Source organism: Alligator sinensis, unplaced genomic scaffold (assembly GCF_000455745.1).
Source record: "Alligator sinensis unplaced genomic scaffold, ASM45574v1 scaffold400_1, whole genome shotgun sequence".
NCBI lineage: Eukaryota > Metazoa > Chordata > Crocodylia > Alligatoridae > Alligator > Alligator sinensis.
This window is the reverse complement of record NW_005841897.1, coordinates 888,500-895,987: the sequence shown is the minus strand read 5'-3', so window position 1 is coordinate 895,987 and position 7,488 is coordinate 888,500.

The window sequence follows — 7,488 nt, the reverse complement described above, 5'->3', positions numbered from 1 at the left end:
TTTAGAGCATGACAAGGGGCAGAGTACAGTGCTGGATCCAGAGGTGCAGTGGGTGGTGTGGGAGGGGAATGACTTTGCTCTACAAGCCTTTAGCTGGGCACCAATTCCCCGAGCAAAGCTTTCAACACCATTGCGAAGTGGATGGAAGCAGCTTCCCATCCTTGTCACCAAGATGACTGCCTAGTTATATTCTTCCATTAGTGCCCATCATTGAAGTATTGCCTCAAGTTCCCCAGACAGCAATCGTCCAAACTTTGTGCAGTGGTTGGGGCTGAGTGGAGTCCTGCAGGGCTGGAGCGAACAGGGCTATTTCTGGCCATCCGGAGAGCAGGACTGGGGCTGTGACTCACCCCCGTGCAATCTGCCCACCTGAGCTGTGAGAAGTGGCTGGAATGGACGTGGCTTGGTGGGGCAGGTGGGGGTCACATCTACTGGACTGGCCCTAACCCACATCTACAAACATTCAGCTCCTGGAAATGCAGCCCAAAGCCTCCCGCTTCCTCCACATGGGACAGAGAGCAATGAGCCAGCTCGGGGCTCACTGGGGATTAGAGCTCTGTGTCCACATGGAAACCTGTTAAGATGGGGAGAATTCCTGCCCGGGTTCCTTCCCTTGTTGTTGCTGGTTTTATCAGCTGGGGTTGGACTGGCTCCCCAGGGAGCTGAGTCGTTTATCCACAGCTGCCAGGCAAGCTGTCCAACCAACATGATTCACTTTTAACCTGGACTCTTAACCAAGCTGAGACCTGAGAGAGGGGCTCAGTCTCCACTGCCCATTTAGACCTGGGCATCTCTGTCCATCAGTGCCTATTGCAGAGGGGCTTTTACAAATGACACTGGTGTAGCAAGTGCATCTGGGTGCTACACAAACAAGTCCTTCCCTGAAGACCTTAGAGCCTCAGGGCTGAGTCTTCATCCTTGCCTGTCAATAAGGGATTTGCCATTGGCTTCAGCAGGTGCAGGGTCAAACCCCAAATGAGATTAGAAACACACACTGGTGGGATAGTTGGGAAGAAAAGGGTGGGGGAGATGGTTGGGGTGGGAAGGTGGGCTGGGTCCCTGCCAGAGTTGAGGTTTTGCAGGAGGGTGAGGCCTTGATGAAGCCATAGGTATGGGGCCACCATGAGTGAAAGCGTGCAGAGACAGGAGCACAGGGGGAGATGAGGGTGATGAGAGCACAGACATGGTGGGAAGGGATCATACAGGGCCTTACAGGCCAGTGAAGGGTTTGAATCTGTCTATTGGGACGCTTGAACTGCCAGTCCACGGTTGCCTTCCTCTGGGAGAGGGATTTTCAGAGAAGGAGCTTTCCTTCTGAACTTTACTCCCTTCGCTTGGTCAAACCAAGCCCAGTTGGTCCCTTGCGGACTCTATTATAATAGCTCCTCTATTATAATAGCTTTATTAAAATAGGTTTTCACTGGGGCTGTTGGGAAGAGACAAGGTTTGCCAATTTAGGTGGAGTTAGGAGTGCTTTACTGCTGACAGGGCAGTTGACCTATCTTATACCATATCTTATGGTTCGACTGACAGGGCAGTTGACCATATCTTATGGTTTCTCTAGGAAATGTGAATTGTGTGTGCGCCTAGAGCTTTGCATTGTCTTATTCTTTAAATCTGAGCAAATACATAGGACCAGTCATCCACTGGAAGGCTAGCACCTCTCTCCTGCCTTTACCGAGGGCTTGAAGAGGTGTCAGAGCCCAAGTTTGACCTCAGCAATGCCCCAGAGGGCTCTCTCCTCCCAACATTGCATCGCCAAACCTAGGGAGAGGGTAGTGACTGTGTAGACCTCCTGTCTCTAAAGCTGCTAAGCTGTCCCTCCCAAAGATGTTGTATGTGGCGGGGAGGGGAGAGTCATGACAACACTGGTGAGGACACTTTTTGTCTTTGGAAAGGACAAAATGGCAGCAAATGGCAAGGATTAAAAAAAAAAACCAAGGTAGAAGTCCCACTGGTTCCCCTAATGGCCTTTTTATCCCACCCACTCAATCTCTTCCTGGACTATAGCTGTTGTGACAGTGCATTGTGACACTGCAATGGGTTGTTTTCAGGGTGTTGAGGGGGGATCAGCATTTTCAGCCAGTGCTCTTAATCTGTCTGTTTGGCTGAGTGGTGCTCCTGCCTTCCCAGCCAGTCCTGGTTATAAGAAAGGATTTGATTTAAATGAGAAAATAAATGAATTCTCTAGTCCCTTCCTGCTCCCCTCTGAAGCACAGGTAGCCCTGAGGCTTACTGCAGGGCTTAGCTCACAGAGAGGTTTTTTCTGAGAGCAGGACTGTGTCTGAGCTGAACCTGAAAAAAAAATGTGTGTCTTTGTCAGGCTATTTCATAACATACTTAAAATGGTTTCAAAGTTTGCTCTCAGCCCTCGTCCTAATCTCCCGGGCTCCTGCAGGCCGCTAGGCGGAGCTAAAACGGTCCGAGACATTCCAAGTTTAGCAAACAGAGAGATTTCTGAGTTTTGCACACTTTGTACTTAAAGCTCGTTCTTGCTCGCTGCTCTCCCCTGGGGCCAGCTGTGACACCTGGAGGTGATCTGCAGGGCCCCGGGCACCCTGCTCTTGGCCAGTAGGCCTGGCTTTTGTTTTCCGAGAGCAAATGCATCATTTTCTTTTGACTGTAGGGACAAATAAAAGGGAAAAATAAAGTGTTAGGGAATAATCCCAGGAGAGGACAGAGCAATACGCAGCTACTGAGACCGATGGGGCAACAGGGATGAGCTAAGGGCATAAATCAGCTGCCAAAGTTGTGGGGCTATGGAAAAATTGACAAGCGTAGCTGGGCCAAGAGGAAATCTTGCAGCCCTGTGTATGGGCTGTTTGCTGCTTTTGGGACAGCTGAGGGTTGCATTAGCCAGTGACCAGAGTTGGGTCAGATTAAAGGGCTGGTGCCTTTGGGACCTTAGCTCATTTCATAGCTCCCTTTAATAGCTGGGAGGGGTAAATGCTTCGATTCACTCATGGGTGCTCAGCTCTGCGTCATGGGCCTTGTAGTGCTCATGGAGTTCCCTGTAGCATCCATAGCAGGGTTGTGCTTCTAGGGTGCCCAGCATGGGAAGCGCAAATCTGTGGCCGTGCTAACCCTGGGCAACGATGTTTGCTAACATCAAGCCCCCATTCTTGGTTCGCAGATAGCAAAATATTGTGGTAATTCCTATCTCCCTCAGAAAAGCCGGCCACAAGTGACTGCTGAGCCCCTGGCATTATCCTGCAGCGAGGAGATAGTACTGGTACTCGCCCCTAGATGGCTGCATTGACCCAGATTAGCTAGAGTTTATGGAAGTCCTTGATTCAGTTTGAGCTGCACTGTCCCATACACCCAGAGCTCACTGGAAGCCAAATTCTCAAAGGCATGGAGAAAACAGCTCTGGCCAAAGTCTGGCCAAAGTCAGTGGGGGCTGTACCTCTAAAATCCAAGCCCTGAGAAAGTGAAGACTCAGGCTGGGGTGAGCTCTTAGCCGGGTCCGGTATGTAGTTTTCCTCCAGAAAGGCAGGAGTGAGGTGCATTCAGCTCTCACCTGCCACCCAGAAAGAACAAAAATGAGCTGACTGTGCAGGAGAGGGAGCGGGTGGCTTGTCTTGACTGCTGATCATCCCAGTTTGGAATCTGAACTATGGATGCTGTAAATCAGGCATCATAAGCCTATGTCCTCTGCGTGTAGAGTCCCATGTGCGGGAACAGCAACAGCTCTCTTCACTAAATGACCACAAAATAGACAGATTTAATCCCCAAGGGTTAAGTGAAATTCTGTGTGGTTTACTAATAGGAAATCAGAACTACTGTCTCCTAATCCCTGTTTTCCCATGGAGCTGCTGTGGGCTTTGGGCAAGCAGCTCAAGTCCATTTTTTTTAACTTGGATACATGAAGTCAGGAGCACAAAGACTTGGTCTTAGCATTCAGAGACTTCACCGGGAATGGCTGAGGTTCAGCAAATCAGGCCAGGTACTTAATCCACAGCTTGTTTTAAAAATACAGCTCCCGACTTGGTGTGCTTTAGAATTTGTCTCCATGCAAAAATTATATCACTTTAAGCACAGTGGTATAAAGTGATACATCCCTCTGGGGGGGAGATGGGGGCACAGTTACACCGGTCTGAAGGTGCATTATACTAGCATAGCTTAGTCCCTAACAGGAAAGGAAATACACTGTCACAGTGTAAGCTTCCCGTGTCCCCATATGACTGAATCTACAGAAGGGCTTGTTTCAGTTTAACTATAGTGGTAGAAACTTTCCTAAATGGAAGTCTCATTGGTACAAACCCCACAAGTAAATCAGTACTCAGCATCCCCATTTGCAAAGCTGGTATATCTGCTTCCCTGGAAGTTGTGAAGCTTAATTAAGATCCTTAAAAGGACAAAAGGTGCTACGTAAATTCAAGGGATTATTATAAATGTCAACGCGCTTTACACGCTCTGGCAAAATCATGCGAGGAATAATGAAACTTTTAAGTTCATGTTGCTCCCTAGCAAGATCCCTTATAGCTTCACGCTTCAGAATAACAGCCATGAAGTGATGGCATTTATCATCAAACATGCATAATAATCTTATTCAGAACGAAGAGGCAGGGTGTGTCCCAGAACTCCTGATCCTCCTCCTCATCAAGCCCTGCCATTTTCCTCTCAATTTCGAATGCTGAATACACCATAATTGGTGTCATTTCATAGGGCCTGATCCTGAGGTCTCATGACTTCCCCAGAAGCCTCTGGGTTGAGCCATTAAAAACAGAGTGTATGTTTTGAATGTGATTGGGCATTAACTATTTAATTGAATAGCATCCTTTAACTCCCTGAAGGGTGGTTCCAAAGAGGATGGAGCTGGACTGTTCTCCATGGTGGCAGATGACAACAAGGAGCGATGGGCTCAACTTGCAGCAAGGGAAGTTTAGGTGAGATATTAGGAAGAACTTTCTCATGCGGAGACCACTGGAACAGGTTACCCAGAGAAGTGGTGGACTCTCCATCCTTGGAGGTTTTTAAGCCCTAGCTGGGATGAGATAGTTGGGGATGGTCCTGCTTTAGATAACCTCCCAAGGTTCCTCCCAGCTCTCATTTTCTATGATTCTATCTATGGAGACAGTCAGGGCCATCCCACAAACTTCCTTGAAGTCCCTACAGCTCAGGGTCCGGGGCCACAAGCAATGGCAGGGGACTGGCACTGTGAACTCCGCATCCTGCCAGGGCAGGGGTGGGCAAAATGCCACCCACAGGCTGGATGCGGCCTGCCAGGCCATTCTATCTGGCCTGTGGGGCCCCTAAAAATTTAGGAAATTAATATTTATCTGCCCCTGGCTGCCTGTTGTGCGGCCCTCAATGGCTTGCCAAAACTCAGTAAGCGGCCCTCTGCCCAAAATAATTGCCCGCGCTCTTCCTATCCCAACAGCCACTCCAGGATCGGGGCCCAAACCTCACACACACAATGCTGGGAGGCTGCTGGGGAAGGAGGCCGATGCCCTGCACTGTATGTACATGGCAGGACAGCTCCAGAGGCAACAACAGCGTTGCAAACCCTCCCAGCTCCCCCAGCCACAGGCTTGAGAGTGCAGGTGGCTGGTGTTTAACCAAGACAACCTAAAACCAAGCTGGCTCCAGCCAGCCCCTCTGGGGGAGTGGAGGGGATCATTCAGCAAGTCCCCTGTGGCAGCAGTGGAGCCCAGAGCTTCCAGCCCGGGGTTTCCAACTTGGTAGAGAGACGAGGCTGAAGTTGGTCCCTTATTCCTGGGTCCCAGTTCCTTATTCCTGGATAAGGAGCCAAGTTCAGGCTGGTTGCAGAGAGCTGGGTCCGCTGAGGGCAAAACTCCTGCTGGAGAGGGGAACCCAGGCAGCGGAGCTGCAAGGAGCCGGCAGGCTGGGAGTTTGCTGGAGCCGTGGGGGCCTGCCTGGGAGACCCTCTGCAGCAGAAGAGGGGCCGGGGCCGGAGCCAAGCAGGTGGAGGCTGGAGACAGGCGCGGGAGCTGCGGGTCAGAGAGGAGCCGGCTACAGCCGGATCTCAAAGCGGAGCGGGCCCGGCCTGCACACACCTGTGCCCTCCCCTGCCTCGGTCCCGCCCGCGGCTTTGCAGAGGGCGGAGCGGGGCGGATCTCCTGCGGGCTGGGGCGGCTCTTGGCGGGGAGTCGCGGCGCCCCGGGAGCAGGAGCCGGAGCGGGAGCCGGAGTCGGAGCCGGGCGGGCACAGGGGCCGACTCTGCTCTCGCTGCCTCCCCCGCTCCTCCCCCGGGCCGCGGGATCAAAGGCATTTGAGTGCGGGGGGAGCTCTGCTCCGCTCCGCTCCGCTCCGCTCCGCTCTGCTCTGCCCCGGCTCTTCTTGCACCAACTTGGCGGCGGGCGGGGAGATCCCGGCGCGGCGCGGCGCGGCCCGGCCAGACGCGGCCGAGGAGGCACCGGGTTTGCAACTTGGGCTGCGGGCCGGCCGGCCGGCCGGGGGAGAGCCGAGGAGGTGAGTGGGACCGAGCCCGAGAGGAAGAAGGAGCCGGGGCGGGAGCAGGGAGGCGCGGCCGCCCGAGCCCGACTTTCCTCCTTCTCCTTCTTGGGTAAATCGCTTTGCAGCCCCTCCTCCCGGCGCAGCCCCGCGCGGCTCCGGCTCCCGCCCTGCCACTCCGGGTCCCAGCCCTCGGAGCCGACGTCCCTTTGTCCCGGCCCGCTCTGCCCCCGCCTGAACTCGGACTGAATCGTTTCCAGTCACCTCTCTCCCTTCTTCCCCCCCTCAAGATTTCCCTTTTTTCCCTCCTAACACATGAGCCCGCTTCTTGGCCCCTGCCTCCCTGCGCGGCCTCGAGCCAGGCAGTGCCTTGGCCATCCCGGCCTCAGCTTTCCCCAGCTGGGCAATGGGCTGAGGGCATGCCCTGAAGAGGTCGGACGTGGCCTCCTGCCCGGTGCCTGGTGGAGATGCCTCTCTGCGAGGTGTTTAGGGCTCCGATCACATTTCTTTTCCTTTCTGAGGGCAGCTTCCCCGGCCTGCCCTTGGGGGTAGGCTGGGCTGGCTTTATAGCTGTCCAGCATCCTTGTTCTCCCCTTCTGTAACTCAACTCCTCTCCACCACTCTTTGCTTCAAGTTATTTGGTGAAGGAATATTTCGGATACCTGCGTTCTCCAGGTGAATTCCTGAGCGGAGAGACTGGGTTTCTTCGGCGGGAGGGCTGCTTGTTAACGGGCGATACAGCAGCAGGGCGCATTCCAGACCGTTGCCAGCGGGCACGAATTGGGGTGGGGGAGGAGGGAGAAACGAGGATTACCTCCGAGGCTGCCGCGCTCTCCGAGGATGCTGGAGGCGCAGATGGTTAACACTTTGTTGCACAGAATGGCGGACGCTTGGTAGTTACTTGGCAGAGTCCTGTATGCAAGTGGAGTCGGAAGCTGTGCTCAGGGATCAGGCAGTTTCCCGGCCTTGGTCAAGCTGACTCTTGAAACTGCTACAGATGGAAGAAGCCAGCGCTCACGATTTTTGTCTCTGAAGTGAGGCTGGAGAAAGTCGGTGAATGGGAATGAAACA